At 36.3% G+C, this 27,927-nt stretch overlaps 1 protein-coding gene and 1 long non-coding RNA gene across 5 annotated transcripts in view; both read left to right on the top strand.

Annotated features, from left to right (window-relative positions):
* LOC6042229 overlaps window positions 1-27,927 on the top strand; it is a 472,032-nt gene that overhangs the window by 391,995 nt on the left and 52,110 nt on the right. The window lies entirely within an intron of this gene.
* On the top strand, window positions 5-9,772 carry LOC119766702. Its single transcript, XR_005277070.1, has 2 exons — window positions 5-3,021; window positions 9,299-9,772. It is a non-coding gene; the product is annotated as an uncharacterized LOC119766702 (long non-coding RNA).

The following is a 27,927-nucleotide window of genomic DNA, read 5'->3' as shown; positions in this document are numbered from 1 at the left end:
CGTTTAAGATCAACCATTGTTCATTCTACTAAGTACGTTAAACCCGTAAAATAAATAATATTCCCCATAGTCAAAATCTAGGCTCATTTCCCGCACCACTCTTCGCACTCCAAGCCCTCCACGCGAGGGTAATAAATTAATTTTCCTCCTAGCTTGTGGCCAACCTAGCTGTCCCGGCCAGCAACTCGACGTGAACCAACAAGTATTTCCCCCAGTCACTCGCTGCCTCCCTTAAAAATCCCCCCGCTGGGGCTCCAAAAGTGTACAAATGTCCATAAATAACGTTTATTGCTATTTAGAGGAAAATCCTGAATCAGATTAATCCTTTTCTCTCCCCTCCCCTGACGTTCAAAGCTCAATTACAGCTTTTTCGTGCCATTTCCCCTTTTTTGCCGAAAGCTCGTCTTGTTTTAGCAAGTAGATTTCCAGTGTGGTCGTCCGTTTTTTTCTTCACCCAGCCTTAATTTCAAATGCAAAGAAAATGTAAATTCAGCCAACTCCCCACCGACCAACCGCCGTCTGGGTGGATATTAAAACAAACAGATCTCGGCGTTAGTTTCCTGCGGGAAATGCTATTGTTTTCATGTACCATTTTCCCGGGTTGGAAAACATGTACTGCTGCCAACCGAGCCGGAAGCGGGATACACCGGCGATTCCGTTTGAGGATTTACCATGGAAATAAATTTTACTCGGGAGTGCTGGATGGTATTTTAGAATGGTTGAAGTGCGCACTTATTGAAGATCATTACATTCTAGGAATTGTGTTAAGAAAACAGGATGAAAAGAAATGTTCAATGTTCAAAAAATAAATCTTTCCAGGTTTTTTATTTTGAAAAAAATGAAACAATTATGAAATCTTCTAAAAAAAAAATTAATGATCATTTTTTTGCGGACATAAAAAGTCAAAACAAACAAACTATTTATATATTTGCTATGCATCGCTCATAAAAATCTCTACTATCATCTGAATATCCAAAAACTTACTATGTCAAATAAAGTTTTTAACAATTTAATTTAAAATTATTTACTTTCATTGGCTGTGATATATTTTTCCGAGATAAATCCATCATTATTTTTTTAATAAAAGTTGCAGAAACATATGAACCTGAAGAAATCAACAACATTATCTAAAAAACACTGTATTTAACATTTAAAATTATATTCTTATCAAAATTATTTATCCTAGAAATCACAAGCTCCTCACAATCACTCGAAAACCTGTTTGCATCAATAATCGATTTATTACTTTCTTTTCTTGCTTCCTTTACTAATATCAAATTTCTCATTATAGTTCTTGTTACATATATTAGATATCCATAAAATAAAGTTTTACATAATAATAAATATATAACCATTTTTATCAATAAAAGAATGTTTCATAAACCATATTTCTAGCTTGCTTTTTCATAAGATCTTATCAATATATGACACCCAGGGTGCATAGGATCTTTTGATAAAGTACGCTTGATTTCATTGAGTTATTATTGAATGTAGTTATTTCGTGATAAATAACTTTGCCATTATACTCAAATATATTAAATAATCCGATTAACTCCGATCGTTAAATTTTAATTGCTTTCAATCATCTGTTTGCGTCCCTCGCCGACCATAAACAGAGTAATATCAGTCGAAGCATGCAGCCATTTTTTTATTCATTTTCATTTTGCAATCCCTTTTTTAATTACCCAACATATTGGAATGGTTGCCACTGTGCAGTTAAACTGAACGCGTTCGAGCCTGTCGTTTTAAACTTGTTTTAAAATCATTTCAAAAAGTCGTTAAAAGTTCCCTCCTATAAAATCCATTTTGTATTTGTTACTTGCTACAAGCTCCTTTTACTATTATCGTTCCCATAGAAATGTCGCTCTACTCTAGCCAACATTGTTGCAGTTTTTTGTCATTTTTACGTCCGATTTTTTTCAAACGATTTTTTTACGATTTTGTTTCAACCAAACTACTACTACTAACGCTACATCATACAATATAAAAACCGTACTGACATTCAGTGATAAAAGTAAAACGTCAACACATTTACACACACATAAAAAAAAAATATCCACTCGTTACTTTGCCAAACCGCATTCGTATATTGAGCTTGTCTGTTACATCAAACGGAACCATCAACCTTGAAGTAAAGTATGTTCTAAGCCAGTTTGCAAAAGTGTTCACTAGGACAGGTAGAGTTTGACGAGAGTGTAGAATAGATCAGTTCTGTAATTAATGGTTTTGCTATACAACATCAACTAAATGTTCCCCCAAACAAAAGCTTCATTAGTGTTACAAACTAGTTTACATACAACATAACGCCCTAGATATAGAATAAAAAGTATATCGAGTCGTTCGAGTTTTACTGAAAATATGTACAACTGTTCTGTAGAGTTTTGGTAGAGAACAAACACAAACATATCAAAAGAATATACATTCACTCGGAAATAAAACACTAGATCACAACCCGCTGGAGAGTGACACTCACAATTAATCCACCAAACACACACTCACACAATCAACTAGAGTTCACAGATAGGCCAACAGCCATTTATAAATCAAGGCTAAACAACAGCCTACAAACCAACTAAATACAAAACAAAGCCCCAATTAGCAAGTCAGTCTGACTTGTTATAACCTCTTAGACGTCTCTAGAACGTTTCGGCTGGGATTCCCGCTCCCCAGGTGGCCTAAAACGTGTCGTTTAATTAATTGTAGCACAACACACACCCACACACACCACCACCACCTACCAACACCATCACAACCCCCCTCAGAGTTCTCCCAGAGTATACAGTCGCGCGAGTCCATTACGTATATGCTAATTCCATCATCAAGAACAACATCAAGAAAGAAAAGTACCGAAACAAGAACAAACCAAATCAAAAAAAAAGAGAGGGCGAGCAAGAATGAGCGCGCGTGTGAAGAGAAAACACATTAATCTTCGGGCCAAAAAAAACATCCACCATCACACCACTCCAACAACCCGTAACAATAGAAGCCCATTTGGATGACCTTCGGAAGAGAGCGCGAGAGGTGATACGAGCGACCTTCACGAAGCACTCACAGGGGTGATGGTTTGATCTGACGATGTTTCCAATCAGCGGATCGAATCTCACCGAACAACAAAACTCACAAAATGCAAACGCGTTGATCACAGTCGATGGTCTACGGTAGTTGGGAAATCGAACCCAGATGTCCTCGGAACCGGTTCTTCCGCGAACCCTGACCTGCCCCACCGTGGTTCCGTTGGGGATAGCTTTGAAACATGTTGCGGCTTTGAAGCCACAGAAAAAGTGGGATGCTCTAACTAAAGTACCGTGCGTCTCCATGGAAGTGATGAGAAGAAAAAGCATTCATGGAGACGCCTGGTGGTTGAGGATCGTTCAATGTGATTGGATCATTAGGGTGCAATAACAAAATCGATTTTCCATCACAGCAAAATTTCGTTTTGGGGACCTAAGCAACTCCCAAAAGTTTGAGAACAATTAATGTAAAGCGGTTCAATTTTGTATGAGAAAACCCATTTTTTTTATTTTAAAAATCAGATTTCACTTTTCCGAAGAGAGTATGGTGCTAACTACAAGATGCTACAATAAGATAAAGCGTCCTCAAAACTAGTCTACACCGTGATTTTCAAGGAAAAAACATGTTTTACACTAGTTTTGATCAAGCTGTTTCTTTTTTAGCACAAAACTTTCTTCCGGAGGATTTTTCAAAGGATTTTTCAAATATTAATTGTTTACTGCCCATGATCGCATAAATGTCCCATATGCATTTTTATCGGTTTTGAGTTAATGATGCAGTTTGGTTCAAATTCGTGTGCTCTTTCAGAAAAGCCTATAACATCTAGTACTTTTTTCTAGAAATCATGAGGAAATCCTGTTTTTTCACGAAAAATTAACACGTAGCCTTATGTGTGGGACAAACTCCAAATTCGTTTTTCGCTGCTTACTGTTTTTGCATATGGGACATTTATGCGAACATGGGCAGTTTAGGACCGAAAAATAAATTGTAAAATTGATCTGCTCACAACATTTAAACAGCTTTAATTAATGCAATAACAAAAATAGCAATATTACACCCTACTGGGTCATTCCACTTCAATCGTACAGGAAAAAGTGCAATAGAGCAACTCTCTACGAAATCGGCCGATTTCGACCATTTTTTTTTTTTTGTATTTTTTGATTTGGCTCAAACTTTGTGGGGGCCTTCCCTATGACCAAATTAGCTATTTTGTGTCATTGGTTCACCCATACAAGTCTCCATACAATTTTGGCAGCTGTCCATACAAAAATGGTATGTAAATATTCAAACAGCTGTAACTTTTGAGTGAATTTTCTGATCAATTTGGTGTCTTCGGCAAAGTTGTAGGTATTGTTGAGGACTTTTGAGAAACAAATAGGTACACGGAAAAAAAATTGCAGATTTTTTAATCAACATTTTTTAACTAAAACTCAATTTCCCAAAATACGTATTTTTTGATTTTCGAGATTTTTTGATATGTTTTAGGGGACAAAAATCCGCAACTTTTGAGCTATAGAGAAACATGGTCAAAAAATCTGCCGCTGAGTTATGAACTTTAAAAAAATAGCGATTTTTGGAAAAAAATCGAAGTTTCATGCAAAAACAAGTTTGACATTATTTTTTAATGCAAAATTGAATTTGCAATCGAAAAGTTCTTTACCAATTTTTTGATAAAGGGCTACGTTTTCAAGATATAGCCACCGAAAGTTTGATTTTAGCGATTTTTTGCAGTTTTTAAATTTTTAAAAATAGTGACTATAAAATTGTCTAAGAGACATTGAAGATTGGACCTCGGGTTGCTGAGATAGAGCCACTTTAAGAAAAAGAAACACGAAAATTGAAGTTTTCTAAGTCTCACCAAAACAACCCACCATTTTCTAATGCCGATATCTCAGCAACCAATGGTTCGATTTTCAATGTCAATACATGAAACATTCGTGAAATTTTTCGATCTTTTCGAAAAATTTTTTTGAAAATTTTAAAATCAAGACTAACATTTTAAAAGGGCCAAACATTGAATATTACGCCCATGTTTCTCTATAGCTCAAAAGTTGAGGATTTTTATCCCCTAAAACATATCAAAAAATCACGAAAATCAAAAAATATGTATTTTGGGAAATTGAGTTTTAGTGACAAAAAAGTTGGTTAAAAAATCTGCAATTTTTTTTCCGTGTTCCTATTTTTTTCTCAAAAGTTCTCAACAATACCCACAACTTTGCCGAAGACACCAAATTGATCAGAAAATTCACTCAAAAGTTACAGTTGTTTGAATATTTACATACCATTTTTGTATGGACAGCTGCCAAAATTGTATGGAGACTTGTATAAGTGAACCAATGACACAAAATAGCTTATTTGGTCATAGGGAAGGCCCCCACAAAGTTTGAGCCAAATAAAAAAATACAAATAAAATCCATTTCCGGTTTTGGTAGAGAATTGCTCAATATTAAAATCAAAGTTTTCTGACCAAGCTCAAATTTGATGGGGCTGTTGATTAGCGTGGTTCACGGATATAAGGAAAAGACAAAAGTGTTTAATTTCGAACGTAACAACCGGAATTTCAAAGTACTATGACCCCAGAAGCTAGCCTGAAAATTTTAGCTTATTTAGTTAAGGTTTAGTTGCTCCGGTTTTGATCTGAAATTAATATGGAACATAAATCAATTTGCTTTGGAGAATTGTTACTGTTTACATCTTCTTAAAGAACGTTTCCAAAACCGTATCAAATTTTCTTATTCTTAAGTTTCTTATAGGTTTTGATCCGGGGAATAACTTTGAAGAACATCGCAAAGCGCTAGGAATTGGTCCTGTAAGAAATCTCTAAGACGATAAAATTGTATCGGGTTGAGGAAAACTCGAAGAAACTAGATAAACTAGAAGAAAAGTTAAAAATAAATCAAATAAATTGTTTGAAATTCCATTCTTACTTAAGATCAAAACAGGAGCAACTAAACATTAACCAAATAAACACAAATTTCCACGCTAGCTTCTGGAACTATAGTGCTTGAAAATTCAGGTTGATACGGTCGAATTTAATCACTTTTGTCTTTTTCATATATCCGTGAACCACACTACTGTACTTACTTTTATCTCAATGTTTTCATTTTCGTTAACAAAATTTTGAATTTTGAATGTGATTGAAGATCATTACCCAAATACCGACAAATTTGTTGAATATAAAAATTTCATAAATAATTTAATTAGATTTACTAGAAACTGACCATTTTAACCATTCATCTCGTAAAGAATCACTAAATCAGCAAAAGTAAATAAACTGAATTGAACGCATTGGCTTGCTTAAATGGAATTTATAATCCATAAAACAAATGTTGTCGTGTAAGTAGTTACTTAAAAGGTTTATTTGTTTTTTTTTATCAATGTAATGACTCATATTCCAGATAATTACTTGAAATGATTGAAGAAAACTTTAATTATTTCTTAAGAGTGAACAAATCTCTTCACACTCTTCGGCGAAGTTATTCCCTGGAACAAGAACTATAAGCTCATCGGGTTTTTAAAAAAAAAAACAACCACTTTGCTTTCTAATAAATTTGTCAAACAAACAAAATTTCTTATGAAACCCCGATTTTATTATTTGTTTCACTGTATCAAAAACTGTTTTTTTTTTTTGATCCGAAACTTTTGAATTTTAATTTATTTATTGAATTATCGACCAACAATAATTTGGTATATTTTTGCTAAATATCCTTTTAGTGGCACTTAAGTCACACTGTTTCATAAATAAAAAACGGCGTGTTTTCTGGGGAACCTTAAGGAAAAAAAATAGTCATCGCTACTTTCAAAAGTATCTGATAGGAAATTTTCTCAGCTTTCCAATGCTGCTAAGAGCGAAATGTTTCATCGGGAAATTTCTGAGATATCTATATTTTAAGTTCTTTGTTTTAAAATCCTTAATCATTTATTGGAAACTTTTAAATAACAGTCCAGAAAACTTGTCAAATGATGTGTTTCATGTGTCATTTACTCATCAAAAAGTGCAAAATAATACAAGAAACAACTTTGTTGAAGGTTGCAAACCGCTAAACATTTTGAAAATTTTGTTTTAACCGAATTTTTGAATATGTGGGATTTATTCAGAAATTAAAATCATAAAACCGCATTAAAATATTATTTTTACAAGAATAAATAGATTATTACATAATTGTTGTGTACCGGTGTTATACCGGTCTACTCTGATTCAGCTTGGAATTAGCTGATACAACCGAAATTTTTACAGGTTTGAGATTGATAGGGTATTAAATACAAGATTTTTATAAACAAATAACATATTTTCTTAATCAAACATTAACCAGTTGGATGAATACAAAACATGTTTAATACTCGAAATTGAACTGCAAATTACTGTTGCAAGCTTTAGGAGAAATACCTTCCATTAGTATGAAATGATTGTTTTAGTTTTTTTTTGTACTAAATGATCAAGGAAAAAGCAATATTTTAGAAGTTTATAAGACTCTGTGGGTCTCGTGGCGCAGGGGTAGCGGCTTCGGCTGCCGATCCCGATGATGCTATGAGACGCGGGTTCGATTCCCGCCTTATCCACTGAGCTTCTATCGGATGGTGAAGTAAAACGTCGGTCCCGGTTTCTCCTGTCTCGTCAGAGGCGCTGGAGCATAAATCCCACGTTAGAGGAAGGCCATGCCCCGGGGGGCGTAGTGCCAATAGTTTCGTTTTAAGACTCTCATCTTTAATCTCATCTTTTATAAAACAATGTTTTATTTCTTGATTCTTGTTCAAATAGTTTGGAAAGACTTTTTTTTTGTTTTTTTTTTTTTGTTAAAATAATAAATAATATTGTTCAAACAAAAAAAAAGTTTGTGACGGTGTTTTCAGCATTCTGAATTGGAAGACTCAAATTTTATTGCTACTTTTAAGTGCATTTTCAACAGTAAAAATTTTATAAAATTTTATATTTATTTTATTCTCATGAAAAAATGACTTTTGAAGCTTCCAACAGTAATATTTAGTACATTTCGATTTTAAATCATATTTGTATTTATGTTCCTGGTTAATGTTTGCTTAAGAAAATATCAAATTTATTCATTAAAATTCAATAATACTATTAACAATCACAAAAACCTGCCAAAGTTTTGGTTGAACAAGCTGAATCAGAGCAGACTCGTGATATTTGCACGCAAAAAATATATGTAATAATCTAATAAAAATATATTTTTACATTGTTTTATGATTTAAATTTCTGAATAAATTTCATATATTTAAAAAAAATGGTTAAAACTTCATTTGCAAAATGTTTAGCGATTTGCAACCTTCTACAAAGTTGTTTCTTGTCTTATTTTGCACATTTTGATGAGTAAATGACACATGAAACACATCATTTCATAAGTTTTCTGAACAGTTAGTATAAAAATTCCAACAATAATAAAGAAATTTAAAACCAAAAAACATAAAATAGAGATATCTCAGAAATTTCCCGATCAAATATTTCGCTCTTAGAAGCATTGGAAAGCTGAGAAAATTTCCTATAAGACACATTTGAAAGTAGCGATGACTATTTTTTCTTGATAATGTTGTTCTAGAAAACACGCCATGATAAAAATCATAAATTTCACATGTCAGTTTATATGCTAAAACTATGTAAAAGGATTGGAACAAAAATATAATCCCGTTAGCTGATACAGTAATGCAAATGAAGTGATAACAGTGTAATTTCATAAGGAGTTTTGCAAACTCTTCATTTTTATTTTAGTTATTTGGCGGTATCTTGTCACTGTAGATTTTTCCAAAAACAGCGGAAATTTTCCCTTGAAATTATGTTATTGTTTTTTGTCGCCATTTTAAAGTATTTATAAACGAGGATTCCGAATTATTAAAACCTGTTTGAAAGTTGCAAATCTTATTTTATCAATTCCTACAAAACTAAGTTTTAGTAAGTTTCAGTGAAACGTTTGTTTCTTCAGTCAGTTTGGCTTCCCTGTCCCTAAAAAACCAAAACAGTGCCGAAAAGTACTACTTTTCGATAGAAGTGCCAAAAAGCTCAACTTCTCACACTGATATTTATGGTGATGATCAGTAGACCATTCAGTCACTATATAATGACAGAAATAGTAGGTTTCAAAATTGAATTGAAAAAACGATTTTTAAGAATATTAACAAACCTTCAAAGTTATCTCCAACGGAAAAACGGACCCTTATCGCTGATTTCCTCCGTAGACCAGTTCAAGTAGAATTTGTTGTACGCAAGAGGCACAAATTCCTGTGATCTATCGCAATCTATCTCAACCTAAACAACAACAACCAAAATCAACAGCACACAAATATACCTACGCGTCGTCAACAGCGGTTGTCACCGGGGTGGAATCGCATCGACCTCATAACTCTCAACTCAACTCAACTCGTTCTCAAATCGTTCAACGGAAATAAACCATAAAGTCAAGTCAAATCAACACATAAGTTTCACACACTACTACGACCAACTACCTCTACTACAACCACCACCAACTACTACGAATTCGCCGACACGTTGTTGTTGATCTTACTCAATTGAAGTGTGCATTTCTGGTGTTTTTAATTATTTACTGAAAAAATGCAATAAATTAATATCAAAACCTGCCAAAGCCTGAAACCTCAGCCGAATGAAGTAAAGCGAAAGTCGACAGCGTAGAAAATACATGCTAGGTTAGGGATATCAAACAAGTGCACTGAAACGAAAAGTTAACCTCAAAAGGTTCGTGTTCCTCTTTTAAACCGAAAGACTTTTGCCGAATAAATAAAATGAAAAAAATGAAAATCAGTCATGATTTGTGAAGTAAGAATAAAAAATAAGCGTTTCACTAGGTATCCTAAAATGCGTTAAACCAAATTGCCCACTTACAAGCGCATAAAGTGAGTGCTCAAAGCAGGATTATTGATCGAAGTTCCACCAAAACGGGTAAATATGGTAGTTGATGTTTGTTCAATTCCTTCTCGTATTTACTCTTCCTTTTCAATACTCACCATTTAACGTAAAACCAAACCAGTTAAGTATTTCATCTCGTTCCACAAACAAGTTGCTTGTGCGAACGATCGAAAGCATTCATTCCGATTCGGGAAACTAATTGGCCACAGTTGAGTGAAGGAACAAGCGTAGCGAAACGAAATCTCCCACCCAAAAAAATAAATAAAGAAATTGAAATCATGCAAAAGTACAACCAATAACATTAATCGAGTAGTTAGAGTTCGATTCATGAAATCCCCAAAAAAAAACAATTAATTTTCACCGCATCTACCCAAAGTTGAACTCATCCATAATTGGTTTTTCTGTTTTCGAATCATTCCGTTGGTTATGTTAACAAGTTACAAAACGTTCATTAGATTAGCAGAAATAGTTAGCGAGTTTCAAGTATTGTTGGTTTCCTGTTGAGTTACGAGTTACTTATGATATTATATATGAATGATAAAATGCGACCCAAAACAATTGCAAAAATCTGCAATCACCTGAGATTCGAAAAAAAAATCTACCATTTTAAACAAAAACGAGTGAGTATATGAGTGCCAATTGATGACTACACGAACACACACCGAGACAGCCAAAATCCGAAAACAATCAAAACACACAAAAACACTGACAACACTATCACAAGTATAACAGTTTGGATGAATTTACGTAAATTACGATTTTGAACATTTTGACGGTGCGTTCAAGAAGACGCATGGTACGTTGAAAAACTTGAAGTATCGTGCGTCTCCACCACACCGAGAAATTATTGGGAATGCTGCAAATTAAACTGGTAACATCTTAATGGTCAACAAAATCAAAATCATCCTCTGTAATTAACAGCTCATGTCGCTTATTTATGGCAACTCATTTTTCCACCACTAATGAAGCTCAGCACAGCATAGTGAATTCAGTCTTCCCCGAAAAACAGATTGCTGGTGGTCTTAAATTTGTAAATCCAGTTTAATCATTATGATTTCATTTTATAAATATTTGTCACATATTTCTCTATTATTTGTTCTTAAAAAGTGATGAAAAAATGTGGTAAGCAAGATAACGACAAATCAAACGAAAAATAGTAGAAAAAGTGTTTATGATTTAATAGAAATAAACGAGCCCAGTAAATCTTTAAAATAATCTCAATTTTTAGGCTACGGTCTTTCAAGTTCACAGCTAAAAAAGTAGTAACCCGGCTGCGTGTAAAAGGCCTGGGTGTCAAATAAATATTGCATTATTTTTACAATTTCATGTAATTTTACACCCCGAAATGTGTAGCCCATCAGTATGAGAAACCAACTTGACCGAAATGTCAAGCCGATATATGCGTTTATCCTTTAAGCTTTTCATCGGTCTGATGGCCGAGTGGGCTAAGGCGCCAATCCTTACTGTTGGTGCTGGGTTTGAATCCCGTTGGTTGCAACTTTTTTTTGTGTTTGCAAAAATCGTACATGCAGTGTGTAATATTAAGTGTCTATTTTGACGAAGGTGATGTGCATGCTTTTGCATGCGATTTTACCATCGGATTTTTTGCTGTGTTGCTGGCATGGAAGACATTAAGTATTGTTTTGAAAAATAGCACTTTCAAAAGTAATTTAATAACAGGTTCCATTGCAATTTTGTGAAAAGTTTTTTTTAAACAGCTATTTCCTCATACAAAATTTGTAGGTAATTTTATATTATGATAATATAAAATTAAATAGTTGGATTTATCCGTGCAACCCCGGTAAACTACCGTTGCTTGTGTGCTATCTTGTGGCACATCCTATTTTTTTACAGCAGACGTGTCACAAAATAGCATACAAGCGATGATACATTGATCAAAGAGGCATAACCTTGTTGTACTGTAAAAATGATTATTATTATGTTTGGATAATTATCAAAAAAAAATCAAATTGCAGAAAAACACTGAAACTTCAAAAACAAATAAATTATCGATAACACTTTTCAGTATTTCCCCACGAAAACAGCATGATTCGAAAAAAGATGTCAAAAAAATCAAATTAGGGGAAAAGCATCTAATTCCATCGTGTCTCTCATGTTGCCATATCAACACTTTGACGTTCAATTACAGCTCATAAAAAGCGTTTTCAACTGAAATCGAGAGTAAAATAACTCAATAGGAACCTGCCAAACTTAGGTGTCATCCATAAAGTAAGTCACGCTCCAGGGGGGGAGGAGGGGTCTGAGCAAGCGTGACATTGCGTGTTATAAGTATAGGAAAAGCGTGACAAAGGGGGAGGGGTAAATTTTGGCTGATTTTAACGTGACGTACTTTATGGATGAAGCCATACGAGATTTCCCCTATTCGCTCTACAGCAGGGGTGACCAAAGTATGGCCCGCGGGCCAAACGTGGCCCGCGAGGTGATATTTTGTGGCCCGCGGACTCATTTTGAATGATCAAGTTAAATGGCCCGTTGACCATTTGTAAAATGATTTTATTTTTTTTAATGAAACTTTTAATGCTAAGCTTTATTGTTTGTTTTTGTTAATATAAAAATTTTAATTTATTCTTTTTTTGTTCTTATTTTACGATACAAATATGTTGTTCAAAAATCCTCTAATTGAAACATTTTCACACGTTTCAATGTGAGTGAAACTAGTAAATATTGTCAAAATGCTCAAACATTTTGGAAATGATTATGAAACTTTCAAATTTGACTAAGGTATGAAACTGTAATAAAAGCAAAAATATAAGTATTCCATATTAATTTAAAAGTTATTATGACCAATAAACTGGGCCTCAAACTCACTTTGCACTTAGAAACATTCCACCTTGGGATTCGAACTCATGACAGTTGGATAACGAATCTGATTGACTACCATCTCATTCAGACAGACTAAATTTTGAAATCGGAGGAATAAAGCGGTTGCAAATATAGTTGAAAGCTTTTGTTATTTAAGTGCAATCAGCTGAATTCCATTTTAAATACATTCCTCTGCGTTTTTTTAATAATTTTGGACATGCTTAGGGTTTATTGAAAAAAGCTCTGAATTTTAGTGAACTCTGAATGAACAACAAAAAGTGTTTTTCGCTAAAATGTTTTTTTTTTCGTCGAATCTTACATATTTTAAAAATTATGGTTGCAAATCAAAATATGTTTTATTATCATTTTTCAACATTTTTTTCATTGAAATATTGAATATCCTGGCATCAATCAATTTTATGTATTTCTTTTATTTTTTTGCCTCTCCTCGACCATGGCCAGACTTGAGGAACAAAATCTCTTTTTAAATGTTCCAACAACTTTTCATTTGTTACAGTCAATTTAAAGATAAAATTATGCTTTAATATAAATTGTTCCAACTTGATGTTTCCATTTTCAAAATACAGAAGTACATACAACTAAATACCTTTTTTGAAATACCGAAAACAATAATAATATCAACAAAACTGAAGGAAAACTGTCATTTTCCGTTTTCTATTATTTCTCAATTACGAAAATGTTAAAAAGGGAAATTTTAAGAATAAATGTATTTTTTAGTCTTTTATATTTATAAATCGTTTTTTTTACTATATAAAAACAAATTTTGTACATATGGCCCGCAAGCTCATTTGAGCTTCAAATTTGGCCCGGCATCCAAAAACTTTGAGCACCCCTGCTCTACAGCATTGCCTTGGCGTTCTCGATTGAGAGATTCCTACTCGAAACTAAGTGTCCGAAGGCTTGATTGTTGAGGCAATTGAAACCTTTTTGGAAACCTCTTGGAAAAGTGCTGAGTCATCGTCTAAAAATAGACGGCGTCCTATCTCGCCCAGCAAAATGAAGTCGATAAAGTAGTCGGTTTCGATGAGAAAAAGTGGAAAACGTGGTCTAAAAATAGCGACGCCATCCCCCTATTTACTTCCCCGTCCGACGGAAGGCGTGATCAGACAAATCTCGTCTCGAAAAATGCCTCCGGGACCTTCTGGGATTGAACCCAGGCCGACTGGGTGAGAGGCAACCACGCTTACCCCTACACCACGGGTCCCGGCAATCGGGCTCAAAATTTGGCCGAAATAATTACGCTTGTAGTTTTTGTTTGGTCCTTAGGGTGACTAACGCCGGTTTAGGGTGGTCCAAAAAATGGCAATTTTCATCGACTTTCGCAAAAACCAGAACCTTTTTTTGACATTTCATTTGCTTTGTTAAAATCAATGTGCAATCCAATCGCTCCCAAGAGGTTGTTTTGGACCCCACAAAGGTGTTGAAATCAGGCTATCTAGTCAGAAATTTACGAACACATTCAAAGTATGTTCACATGGCAGCTGCGGTGTTTGTTTGCATCAGATTTTCTATCTCTTTCTAGCAAAAGTTTGTTGTCAGGCGACTTCTAGTTGTTTTTTTTTACTGATTGCCCGGTATGTCAGCCAACATATTGCGCAGGACTGTGACAGCTCGAGCTCGATCATAGTTTGCATCAGGACACTGTGACGAAAAGTTTGTCATTTCAAAGTTTCTCATTGAATTATATTTTTTCATAAGTTTGATGTCATGATTGGAGTGATCGTATTACAAGATTACAATAAAATATCATTTTATGAATGAATTCAACTAGTTCTAATTAATATTTGTCATTAACTCCGTCTTTATGGAGACTACCCTACTCCCAAGAAGAAGCCCCTCTGGTATGATAAATTGGCTTGCTTCGTGTGCAGTGAATATTAAATCGGAACTCAGATTCCCGTTTCCATATAACCCTCCCTCCTGGGAGCCGACGACACCATAAACGACAACGGGGAAGAACGTGACTAGCCAGCCACCGAGGTAAGGCACTCCTGTGTGGGAGGTGAGAAAACTAATGTGCTCAACCTGCCTGTTCCGGCGAAAAGCTCCTGCTGCTCATTCCAACGACGGCTGATACACGTGATTTGCTCGTAATGTTGCCGATTACTAAACGCACACCAACCACAGTCCCGTTTGGGATTTAGTCTAACCTTTGTATACTACGCACCCGCCTCCACTATCAACGAGTAATGATGATTAATTATGATGACCACGGTTGGTAGGTGGATTGGTTGGGTGGTGGCAGGTTCTCCCTGGGATCTACTCCAGCTCTACCAAACAACTGCTTTTCTAACCACGTCGAGGACGTTTCAAAGGCTGCGGCTGCTGCTATCACGGCCAAGCACAGTCGGCTGAACTCCACCGTGTGGATAATTTCCATCGGCTCCGACGATTCCGCAAAGTGGCGAGGACTACCGCGCCACCACGTGACCATCCGGCCGTTCTAATCGTGGCTGACCTGGTTCTGCCTTTCCGAAGAGCTTTGAAGAGCATGACCTGATGGAAGTGGCCTTAGAACTTGCCGCCCACACACACTCCTGCAACGTTTTGTGCAACAATGATGATGGTGATGCTTGCGTGAACAACGCGCATCCAATTATTCAGAATTAATGAGGTTGCAGCTGCGGCTGCAGCCCGTTGAAGGCGCACTTGAGAAATTGGTCTCGCGGTGAAATTGGTCGTAAAGGATTAGAGAGCCAAGGGGGCGTGTATGGCTTATGCAGCGGGACTATAGTCAGGCCAAGCTTAGTGATGCTTTAAACGTAGATTGAAGCTACGGGAATGAGCGCATCATGAAGTTGATTGTGGTCTGCTTGAAACTGTCTGCTGAACCTGGATTGGTTTTGAAAGCGGAAAATGTAGAAATGAAGCCACAAAGTCTTAATCGTCCTGCCAACATGTCATGGTTAAGGCTGCTTTCAAATGATTGTTGAGATAAAATAAAATAGAACGTTGGTCGCACAGGCTGAATATCTTAAAACTAACATGAAAAATAAAAATATACAACAGAAATTTGCTCTATCTTGCATCTTAGGCTATTTCCACAAAAACTTTGAGTGAAAAAAATCGTGGACTCACCTTCAAATTTGTATTTGAACAAAATCATTGAATTGGCGTGTTTTTTTCAGTGTATTTTTTTATTTTTTTTTATAAAGCCCTTCAAATTTCCTTCAAGATTGTCTTTGACGACATTTTGATACGATGTTACGACTTCGAGAAAAAGCAATATTTAAAATACTAAATACATTTTTTTAAATAAGGCCTTTGCAATTTTTTTAAAGTACATGCAACTTCAAACTGGTCTAAAAATCAGGGGGCAGAAATTTTTTTTCCAAAAAACTTCAAAATTTCCATGAAAAAAGAAGTCTTATCAACCAAAAACAATCTATAATGCATTTTTCTGCATTGATTATCATATTTAGCATGTTTGGGCTTGTTTGAAAATGTTTTGCTTTTTTTATTTTTTTAAATTCCAATGTAGAGCACAGCAAAAAAATATTTTTCGCAAAAATAAAATTTTCGTTAATAGGGGAACAGCATCTAATTCCAGCGTGCCTCAAATATTGCCATATCAGCACTTTGACTATTAAAGCTCATTAAAAGCGTTTTCAACTGAGCTCGAGTGATAAATTGTTCAATAAGAAGTGAGCAAGCAAGTTTCTATCTAAAGTTTTTCAATATTAGTTGTTTAGACAGTGAAAATCAGCAAATTGGATGGAGTTAGGAGCGAGTGTTTAACCTGCCAAACATACGAGAATTTCCCTTACTTAGATATTTTGGAAACTAGTGATGTACCAGACAAATATGTAATGCATTTTAAAACACTATTTTCATTAAAATTTTAAACCCATGGCTCACAATTTCAATTTTAAGACACTTTATTTTTTTTCGAAAAACGCACACTCTTCGGTTACAAAGTATATTTTTATAATATGTATGTTTCAAGGGAACAGCCATCATGATTCAAACAGGTTGCCCGTTATCGATGGAAATACAGCGTGATTTTTTTACGCTCCTCCAAAGACCATTACCGTTGGCCATTACCGGAGGGTGGGCCATCAAGGGCACACAAAGTGCAGTCATTAAACGTGGAGATTCTCCCATATTGAATTGGTGGCACTGGTGGTTGCAGCACTGCAGGTCACATCCAATCACGAAGGACGACGACGGCGGCGTGCAATTACTGGCGTGTCACTCCTAATGACGGTTATTAGTTCACGGATTGCACTATCTGCCTGCGGGTGTCATTTTTCTACCACCGACTCTCTTATCTTGGCTCCGGAAACCACCAATTCAGGTATGGCGTTTATTGCCACTTCCGGTGCGATTTCGATTTTAATCAGACCCGGTGGGTTCAAGTTGGCGTTACGGAAGCCAATCGATTACAATACCAGGCGGTGCTCTTGAGACTATTTGGAGGTGGTGGTCTATTGACCTACATCCGGCCACTTGCCTTCCAACGGTATTATCTCTTCATTTGAGTTCAATTTTTCACTCCACGGTAAACGGAACCGCTGCCGGGGGTTGAAAGTTTATGCCCCACCGGCATGGCATCATAACTTTTTTTTCTGTTTTCCGTTTGGAGGATTCTAGGTTAGGTTTCGCATAACATTTCCCATCGGAAAGGTCATGTTTCGTGACTGCATATCTTTAGGCGCACCCCCAGCGGGAAGGGAGGGGGTGCCGGCAGCAGTGGTTAAAAAATTAATTTCAAACATGATTAGGGTTGGCGCGGGAAAATTCATGTCAATTCCGTGTCACGTGCGGAGAAAGTGAATAGAAGCTCAAGGACAGGGCCGCAAGGTGTGGATTTTGTGTTCAACCCTCGGGACGACCTACTCCTCTCGAAGTGATTGTCAGGTGTGGCAACCGAGAGGGAATCACGGTCGTGTCAGTTACTGAATTGAATGTCATGGTGGTAAATGAAATGGAAATCAAGTTGACGATTTGAAGGTTTGAGTGGCAGCTAGGTTTAAGAATAAACTTATTTTTAAAGAATCAACGTTGTTGTTTGCAGTTTAAAATCGTTTGATGACATTTAAACAAGATTACCAACGTATTCGACTGATTAAAACTAATCGTTATTTCTAGAGTTTTGTTTTGAATACGTCATATGTTGATAGGACCTTTTTTAAAAAAAACTCTAGATTTGTAAAACAGTCCAGACTCGATTAATCGAAGGCTTCGGAAAAAAATCACTTCGAATCTTCAGATAATAATCGAATCACGAATTTTATTTTCGTTGTTTTATTTTTGATGGACGAGTTTAAATACAACCCATTAACTACTCTTAGCCGCTGTATCTCAGCAACCAGAATTCCAATCTTCGATGTCTCTTAGACGATATTAGCAAATTATCTGAAAACTTAAAAAAACATATTTTGGAGTCACTATTTAAAAAAAAACATCGAAAACTACTAATATTTCGCTGAAATCAAACATTCGGTGGCTATGTCTTGAAAACGAGGCACTTTATCAAAAAATCTTTAAAGTAGGGGAAATATACCCATTTTAATCACTCTAAGCCGTTCGAACAATTTTCATCACTTTTGCCGTTTTCCGCTATTAAATCAACATTTTCAGATGTATCAACAATAGAGAGTTGCTTGCTCACTTTTATTTGAGCTATTTATTCCTTTGGAACAGTCAAAAACAGTTAATGAAAGCTGTAATTCATGATCAAAGTGCTGATAGGCCGATAGTAAAAAAAGACTGAAAAAGGGTTTAGTTCCCCTTCCTTTCAATTGCAAATGCTAATTTACATAAAAAAGAGGTCAAAAAAATTATGTATAAAATTTCGATTTTTTCCAAAAATCAATATTTTTTCCTAAACGGAGTTCAATTAGTTGGGTGGTGACGCGCGGTCAATTATGTGGCATTGTGTGTGAAAAGAAAAGAATTTTATTTCGTGTTTCATCCTGATTGGCTTGCTCAAGTCCTTCCTACATCATCGTTGATCGGGAGGCACGACGTCGTGTGAATTGTTGCATTAAAATAAGTTTAAGTATTACTGTAAATGACTGTAGAAAAGTCCTTCCTTTATCATCAATGTCGTCTGGGTAATCGTGATGAAAAATTACATTTATTCAGTATTTAAATACCTGTGCGCGAGTGTTTTGGTGTGCTAATTAGAAAGACCTTCCCATAGCATCGTTGCTCGGAAGGCTCGCCGACGGGTTTGTTATGAAAGTCCTCCCCATAGCATCGTAGCTCGGGAGGCATCGAAAAGCCAATACCTTATCCTACTAACCCAAAAAAAAAAAATAATCACGTGATGCTTGAAGGAGATGCTGTGGATTCAACGGTCTCAAGCGGTATCAACAAGTATATAGCGAAAAACTGTGTGCTTGATGAGTCTGCAACTTCAACTATCGGACTAACATTCCTACCTTTTGTTGAACTGCAGGCTTCTTGGGAGGGCGCCGGTATTGACTAATAAAGTCGGGGTCTTCAGGGGTTAAACAGTGAACGGATGGTTGGCTCCCACTGATCATTTTTGATTCATTGTTTAACTTCAGCTGATCTGTCAATAACGGAGTAGCAGCTCATTGGCAGTCAACCATGCTCATGCTCAAATCAATATTTTTTCCTAAACTTGGGGGTTTTGGTCCTTTTAAACATATCAAAAAATCTAGAAATTAAAAAAAAAAACGGATGTTGACAAATTATTTTGTTGAAAAAAAAGATAATTAAAATGCGAAAAAAATCAGTGAACCGTTTTTTTCTGAATAGTCATCACCTATGCCTACAACTTTTCCGAAAACACCAAATTGATCAGAAAATTCGTTCAAAAGTTACAGATTTACATGTTTTCAAGTGTTAATAATGCTAGTGATAAAGCCATTGTAAAATTTATTTCAAGTGTTTGTGTTATTGAACGGCATTTCCCAAAAACAGGTGGCAAATAAGAATAATTGACGAATGTTGACATTTTCACTGAAAAATCGATAGTATACACTATTAAGAATACATTGCATAATGCTTATTTGTGTATTTGTAATCAAATAAAGAGTTTTTAATCTTTTGTCAAATTTTGAATAAGTTTAAGAAAAAAATCTTGATATTCTGCAAATTATAGAAAGAAGCATAACTGTAATAATGTATAAATAGAGTATCAGCCTTACTTATCACATATGCGTCCAATTTTCCGTGCCAAAAAATTTAGGTATCATGAAAATTTCAGATAAATTGAATAAAAATCAATTTGATTTTGTTTTTAAAATTAATCCTAACATTTGATACAGTCGAACATACACGTGTTTGGACATTTTGCAATGTTAGGGTTGATTTGGGCATATTCAATTTTTTGACATTTTTCAAATATCATGTTTTTTTGAAAAATTGGCAACACTATAAAATGAATTTCGACCAACTTGTGCTATAACTCAAATAATGACATTTTTAATCATCTAAAGTACCAAAACTGGGAGTTTTTTAGACTGTAACTATTTCCTATTTGTATGAACATCTGCCGAAATTGTATCAAAAGTTGTATGGACGAACTAATAATGGATATTGACTTTTTTGGTCATAGAAAAAGTAAGTTTCATCCAAATAAAAAAATCGTTGTCCACATTCGTTGAATTTTGACTATAAAACAAATAACAATGACTACACTGGCAATATTGTAAACATTGCGATTCTATATGCAAAGAAAGGACGCACTGATAATTATCCATATTTCCATGCGTTTAAAATTAAAATTAACTCACGTACATATTACTAATTAATGCAGCTGGAAAACAAACGGAAGCTATTTACACACGATTGGTCTCACTTTACTTAAATTTGTGCGCTCGATGGTAGTATTTAACGTGCAACAATGCAAACATATTAGCGTGCACTGAAATTTACCGTTGAAAATAATACGATTTTAATTAACAGTGGCACATCAATTATCGCTCCATTTGCCCGGAAATGGGCTTCCATTCCTCTCCCAGGAATATGGGAAAACATAACATAACTGGCAAGTAATGGTGTGCCATTGAAAAGCCAACTCACGCACTATTATGCCCTCAACGGTCAGCGATGAAGCTGTCAGATCAGGTAGCAAACGTGTTGTAGGGATGCCTTCTGATTGAACTGAATGATTTTTTTATTCGGGTTAAGCCAAGTTGAACTTTGCCCGTTTTGATATAATCGATAATATAATTTTCACAACAAAAAAAACAATGTGAGCATCCCTATTGCATTCCGAAATTCCCACCGAACAATGCATTAACTGCTTTAATTATTTTTAACAATCTAATTAAAAGTTCAATTATGCTCATAAATTACATAACCTCCCCTCCCCTGGACCCTGCCCTCACTCGAATTCAATCCCCAAACCATGACAGCTCAGGATAACAAATGGCGTTTGGCAGCATGTCGCCATGATTACTTGTTGGTGTACAGAAAAGCTCGGCGCACACAGCAACCCAACATAACTAAGCAGCCACACCAAATTAAATTATCCACGGTGATTAATTCATCCCCGGGGGGGCTGGCTAGGGAGGACGGAGGAAGCGGAGTGTCTCTTCCCACCGCAGAGCTGTGAATTAGCATTAGAAGGCAAAAGTGACAAATCGCAGCTACTAACGCTGGTGATGTTCCTCACCGGAGGATGGCTTTGTGTGGGATGTGTGCTTTATATCTAATTGAAGCTGATGACAGAACACTGGTGGCAGATTAGACGAAGTAGTGACAAATGGCAAGGGATCACTTGTGGAATATGCTTGGGTGTGGATTAAAAAGTGCCGGGAGTTAATAGAATGTCTTTAAATAGTTAATTTGGGCAATCTCTTGGCGTTTCGTAAAAGAGCATTCAGAAAGTGGGCATGTTTTTAGCCAAATTGACGCAAAAAGTTGGGAGGCTACTAGTTATATTTTTACATCCGTTCAACGATGCTATTATTTAAATAATTTAATTTATTTTGGTAAAAAAAACTTTACATAAAAATAAGTCGTCAGATAGAACACACCCACCAAATTGAATTAAAAATGAATTTTTCCATGCATTTTTTAGATCATAGAAAAAATAAAATTAATTAACTTATTGCCGTTTCCTTTATATTTCAAGAAATAAAGTCAACGAAGAATTGTTTTTTACTACTATAAAAATAAGGAAATTTAAACATCGTCATGTATTTCATCAAATGATATTGATCCGATTGAAAAAAAATTAAAGGCAGCATTCTGGTAGTTATTTTTAAATGCTTTGTTAGAAAAGTAAAATAACTTAAAACTGTGACAAAAGAATATAAATCCTTTTTAATTTGCTACACAGTAAAAAAATGTGTAAATTGGGAAGTTGTAATAATGGAAAGTTGAATAAAACCTCTTTAATGATTTTATTTTTTTCAATTTTTCGATTCGGTTTTATTCGTGAATAATCAAGATACAATAAGTGCTTTTGAGGTACATAACAGAGTTTTGGAGATCCTTTCAGCTGTGTGTTACATCATAATCTCTTTTGGAACAGTTATTGCTTGTAAATAAAGGTATCACCGAGGGTGTCACCAAGAGTAAAAAAAATTAAAAATAAATTTACTAAGATTACAAGGGAAAGGGGATAGAAAAAGAGAAAGCTTAGAACTAGATAACAGATTTTTATCCTTTATAGATGTACTTGATCATCAGCTCCCCAAGGGCCTGGAATTGCTGTGCTTTGTTACGGCAGGTCCGAAACCGTGTCATCATCTCCCCTACGAGAGCAAAGAACTCTGGCAGGGTAAAAAGATCTTCCCGGTAACTTCTTGCTGGGCCGTATTGTCACTGCCGGCAGCGACCACGCTGGCGAACGATCGCCCCCATCCAGGAGGGAACGCTGAATTGTCCGCTGGAACTGTATGATGACCAGCTGCCGGCACGGTTACGCTCGTACTTCGCTGAGGAGGGTGAGACCCTGCTGCTTTCTTCTTCCTCTTTTCCTGCTCCTCGAGGTAGTTTTTCCGTGCGCTGCATCCACGGTAGTTGCTGGTATGGTTACCTCCACAGTTGGCGCACTTGATGCCTTCGTTTGCTCTGCCTTGTCCCCCAAGTCCGCTTTGCACGGCAGTGCACACGCCTCAGAGAGGTGTAATTCACCGCACTTCACACAGCGGGGCGGGAGGTTGCAGTTCCGCGAGCCGTGGCCGAATTTCTGGCAACGGTGGCATTGTGCTGCGTCGGACGGGTTCTTTGAGTAGAACCGCCAGTTTACCCAAAACCCGTCCAACGCCTTAGTTCGCCGCAGGTCTTGAATTTTGACGGTGCCGCGGTCGAAGTACAAAAGGTACAGTGTGTGTGTACCTGTGACTGTAGTCTTCCGCGAGAGGACTTTTATGTCACGCGGCGTTATTCCAGCACCCGAGAGGTCCTTCTTGAGGTCGGAGATCGGGCGGTCTTGGTACCCCTGCAAGACGACCTTAACGGCTGTCTTCTGCACTGGATCCAATGTGTAAAACTTGAAGTTTTGACGCTTCAATTTCTCCACAACCAGGTCGAAGTTCTTTTCGTGAAATGTGTAAATTTGCACTGACGACTTACCGATTTTTAGACAATATCCGAGGCCTTGAAGCAACTCGTCAACATCGTCCGCCAACGTGTCCAAAACCAAAAATTGGAGGTGGTCTACGTTCCTTTGGAGAATTGTTCTTTTTTGACGTCGACACTTTCTTCCGTGCACGACCATCGTCGTCGTCGTCTTCGTCGGTAGTGCTGCTACCGTCGGTGTTGTTGTTTTCTTCGTCGTTGCTCAGCATCTGGAACTCGTTCTTGATCAGGATGTTGGCGGATGTTGATGTGCCACTGGTTGTGGCACCGGAAGTACCTGAAGGGGTTCGCACTGGTGATCTCGGAACATACCCGGGATGTAGATGCTTTTTGTCGATTCCGTCTGCGCTCACGCTCCCCTGCGCGATGGCGGCCGACACGGCGTTGGTTTGTTTACCTTTTTGCACACGGCCGGTAGACGAACTTCGCGGGTTTTTTGCGGCCGCACTCGAACTGCCACGGCCACGGCCGGCCTTTGGCATGCTGGAGAAGTAAACTCTCGGGTAATCACAATCAATTACGGCGCAAAAATGCGAAAAAACGATAGAGCACTGAGCACTTCACTGCTTCTTGCTCTCGTGCGTACACGGAGGTGATGATGACATTTTACCTCAATTTAAACTGAAAAAGTGACATTACACCAGAAAAGTGGTATAATGATTCATTTTCAGAGGTAAAATTACACATTTTTTTCTTACATAAAAGATTCTAGATGTAATATTACCATGATTTATTTTACTGTGTAGGGATTTTGCCATCCTCACTAAGGAAAGGTTTTAAAATCACTCGAAAATTAACATTTCAATTTGACCTCCTAGACCCACCTTTATTTTTACTTATCGGTTCAAAATCAAATTCTGAGCAATGTGATAATGTGTGTGTGAGAATGTCCATCAAAAATGCACTTCATCGCCGTGGTGCTAACTTGTCGTACGTGCATTTTGAGCCAAATTGGGTTAAGAACGCCATGTTGTGCAGCTCACAATGCCTCATCTTTTGACCTTCACAGATCCCCAAAATTCGATTTCAATCCTGAGATATTCAACGAAATCCAAAAAATTGTAGATTTTCAGAGGTAAAATTACACATTTTTGTGACATATAAAATGTAACCCTTCTCAGATGTAATATTACCATGATTTTTTCTACTGTGTACCGTAAACACTTGTAATTATAACTCGGGACTCTAGCAACAAACTTCAACCAAACTTCGGGACAAAGCACATAATGGTCAGCCAAACAAAACATGTTTGCTATTGTTTACATTGCGTGCTTTCGTTTTTGTTTATTCAAGGTCAAACATTAAAACGCGTTTTTCTCGGAATGTCGAAATGGCGGGTGCGACAAGATAGCACGACGACGTCGACTTGATTTTCTCGGTAGTTTTCACAGTGGTCCAAATCGCAAAATTAACTGGAAAATGGATTTTCTGAAAATTGGTGAAGTATGTGTCTTCAGAAGAGTTGCAAATGGAAAGGGACAACTTTTAGTTTGGTTGAAAATTAGGGTGGTTCACGATTAGGGTGGTTTTTAAAATCTAACTTTTCAGGAATATTTTTGGGTTTTTTTTTGTCTTCTAGAATGTTGTTGGGCTTGAAATCCAAGCAACTTTGTCAAAGACAGCAAACTTTTATCTCGCAATCCTCGCCTCCTATAACCAAATTTAGAGAAAGTATCAGTTTATTCAACGTAGTAATTCAGGGTTAAGTTTTAGAGGAAACTGATGTTCGAGGCACTTTTAGAGCTTTGAAAAACGAACATTTTTATTTTTGACAAAAATCTAGGGGTGTTTTTTTAAACTCAAGGTATCTTCATTTGAAAATGTCGAATTTTCAAGGGAAAGTGTATGGGACCACCCTAACGAAATTCTATAATTGTCCAACTATTTGTTTATCCATGTAATTTTGCCCGCTGAATCCGAATCCGCCCTTCAAATAAAGGCAAAGTGTCAAAAAATCGATTTTTGGCATATTATATGACAAGTTTATAGTTGGACATATAGTTGAACTAATTATATGACTACGAAAAGGGTGATTTTCAACATAACCTCAACTGGCAGGGTTTGATCGCCAAGAGAAGACCGTGTAGAAGGTTGCCATTTTCTTCAAAGACGGTGTTGTATTTTCTTGACAAAAAGTCTGCATTTTTATATGGATTGGAAGAAACCACTGTATAAATGATAAGAAGACACAACATTTCTATCTCTTCAAGGTTTCAAGCTACAAATCCCTGAAAAACGTGTCTTAGTAAAAATCTAAAAAATTAAAGGCCCGAGATATCGAAAAATGAACCTCGGATTCGTAACCATGGACCAACATTTGGGGTCATTTAGAATTGCTTTTTTGTCGCTAGATACTCACACAGTCACATAGCCTTTCCAGCGTCACAAATTACTCCTTAAACATGCCGCACCGTAGTTAGCGTGACCTTTCTAACCCCCCATATCAGGACGGATTCACATGACGAACTCACCTCCTCCTCCGCGTCCTCGTCGTCCTCATGCAAATCAACTTATATGCAAAGTGCAATCCACCTACGGACGTTCAGCACCGCGCATAACTGGCAGTAATTTAGACCCGATATCGCAGTCCGTCCGTGGGGCGTCATCATGCCTCTGAAAGTTTGAGAGCCCCATTATTTTCCACGTGAGCACGTGTTAGGGTGGATCACTTTTTTGAGGATTATGTGATTTATAATATCATGTTAGTAAGTAAGGTTTTTTGTCTTGTCTTACGATTTTGATCTACTTTAAAATTCACTCGAAAGGATCACCCTACAAAACAAACTCCTAAAAAAAAACTTGGTCAAAATGCATGGTGAAACACTTGGCACGTCCTGATTTAATCGAGTCGAGAAAAGAATTTGTTGTTGTGCGCGGAAATAGCGGCTTCGGAATTTCTTTTTTGGTTGAAAATTGCTTTCTTCAAGCATATGAAATTCAAAACCGGCCCCAAGAAGGTCAGCCAACTCCTGCCTGTTGACCTTTTGGGGGTTCAGGTTTGGTGGTGGGGAGGGTAAACTTCTTACGGAAAGCCCACAAGTTGTTTCCTCACTGTTTGAGGTTATCTCGATTTGGAGGCACGTGGACGTATAAATTACGATAAGTATGCACCGCGGAATAGAAAATTACTGCGGTCGGTATTTGGAGCTTCCTTAGGGTGGCCCGCCGATCGTTATCAGTGTTTATGCGGATCATTTGAGAGGGATTTGAGTGCAGATTATGAGGAGTGATCATTCATGGTTGGACGGTCTTTTCTGAAATGAGCCGTTAAAATATTATTTAAGTGCACCGTACTCTACAGCTCGTTTTTTCATGTTTTTTTCGACTAGAAACAAGCTAAAAGCAGACGAAGTAAATTAAAAGTAATTCAGAAAATAAGCAAGCAATTAGTGCAATCAACTTCAAAGAGCTTGGCACATTTCTAACTAATTCTGCTCGCGCAAATTATGCTCCATTTTCCACGTGGATTAGAGCAGCAGTGGCACTATCCGTCGCTGCACCAGGATAATTGCAATTTCATGCTCCACTAACACGTATATGTGATGTGTGAGTGTTTGTGCCTCGCCTCATATGAATTTGAAACTGAATGTACTATTCGTCGTCTACAGATGTGATTTGCGCTAGTTGAAGTCATCTAGATTTGCTACGAAATGGATGTCTAATTGTCTAACTAGGGTAAACTTTCAGTTCCATTTCAGTAGAGTGTATGTAGTGTAATTGAAAAAGTCCTCTGGGGAAAAAAAATTTTATATTGCATTCCAATAATATGCTTTTCAAATAATTTTTGAGCTATATTAAGTTTTAGACGTAATTTTGTGCAGCTTTACATTTTTACGACCTTATTTTAAAGTTTTATTCAATTGCAATTTACAAAAAGAAAATCAGCACAGCTGCATGAATTTGTTACCGTCTTGTCTCATAATGAAAATTTCAAAATATATATTTTTCTGTAATTCCATCGTGAAACTACTTACTTTTCCTGTCATTCTTGATCATCGAATACTTGTCTGAACCATAAATAACAGTAGCAAATAAAAACACTTTCAAAATAAATTCTGAAAAGTCCTACTTTTCAGCACTGAAATCGATGCTGAAAAGTTGAACTTTTCAGCACTTGTTTCGAAAACTTATACTTTTCAACATTATTTTGATTTAAATGGTTAATTGACAAAATAGGTAAATAAACATTTGACTTATGATTCCACTCAAAGGGTGTTTTTCGGAATTGCAAAAAATGTTCTATGGAACTCGTTACAAAACTTGATACTTTGAAAAAATCTTGTTTTTGCGATTTGTTGCATAAACTACAATTGAGCAGTTTTCCAGCTTAACCGAAAATTGATTTTATTAGTTTTATTTGATTTGGCTAAAGCTTTGCAACTCATCGTTGGAAACGAACGATTCATGTTTATCAAACATATTTTTGAAACATGTACGTAAATATTCGACAATCTGTAACTTTTGAAGGAAAAGAATTGAATTTTTTTACAAAAATTCCATTTCCCGAAATTCATATTTTTGGTTATTTTCGAAATGTTTTAGGGGCAAACCCGACATTTTTGGCAGAAAATTTAGCCGCCGAGTTATGATTCATTGAAAGAAAGGTTGGAAAAAATTAAATTTTAGTCAAAACATTTTCGACTTCACTTTTTTATGTGAAATCAAATTTACAATCAAAAAGTACT

This window comes from Culex quinquefasciatus, chromosome 2, assembly GCF_015732765.1.
Source record: "Culex quinquefasciatus strain JHB chromosome 2, VPISU_Cqui_1.0_pri_paternal, whole genome shotgun sequence".
Lineage (NCBI taxonomy): Eukaryota > Metazoa > Arthropoda > Insecta > Diptera > Culicidae > Culex > Culex quinquefasciatus.
This window is presented reverse-complemented; position numbering and strand designations above follow the sequence as displayed.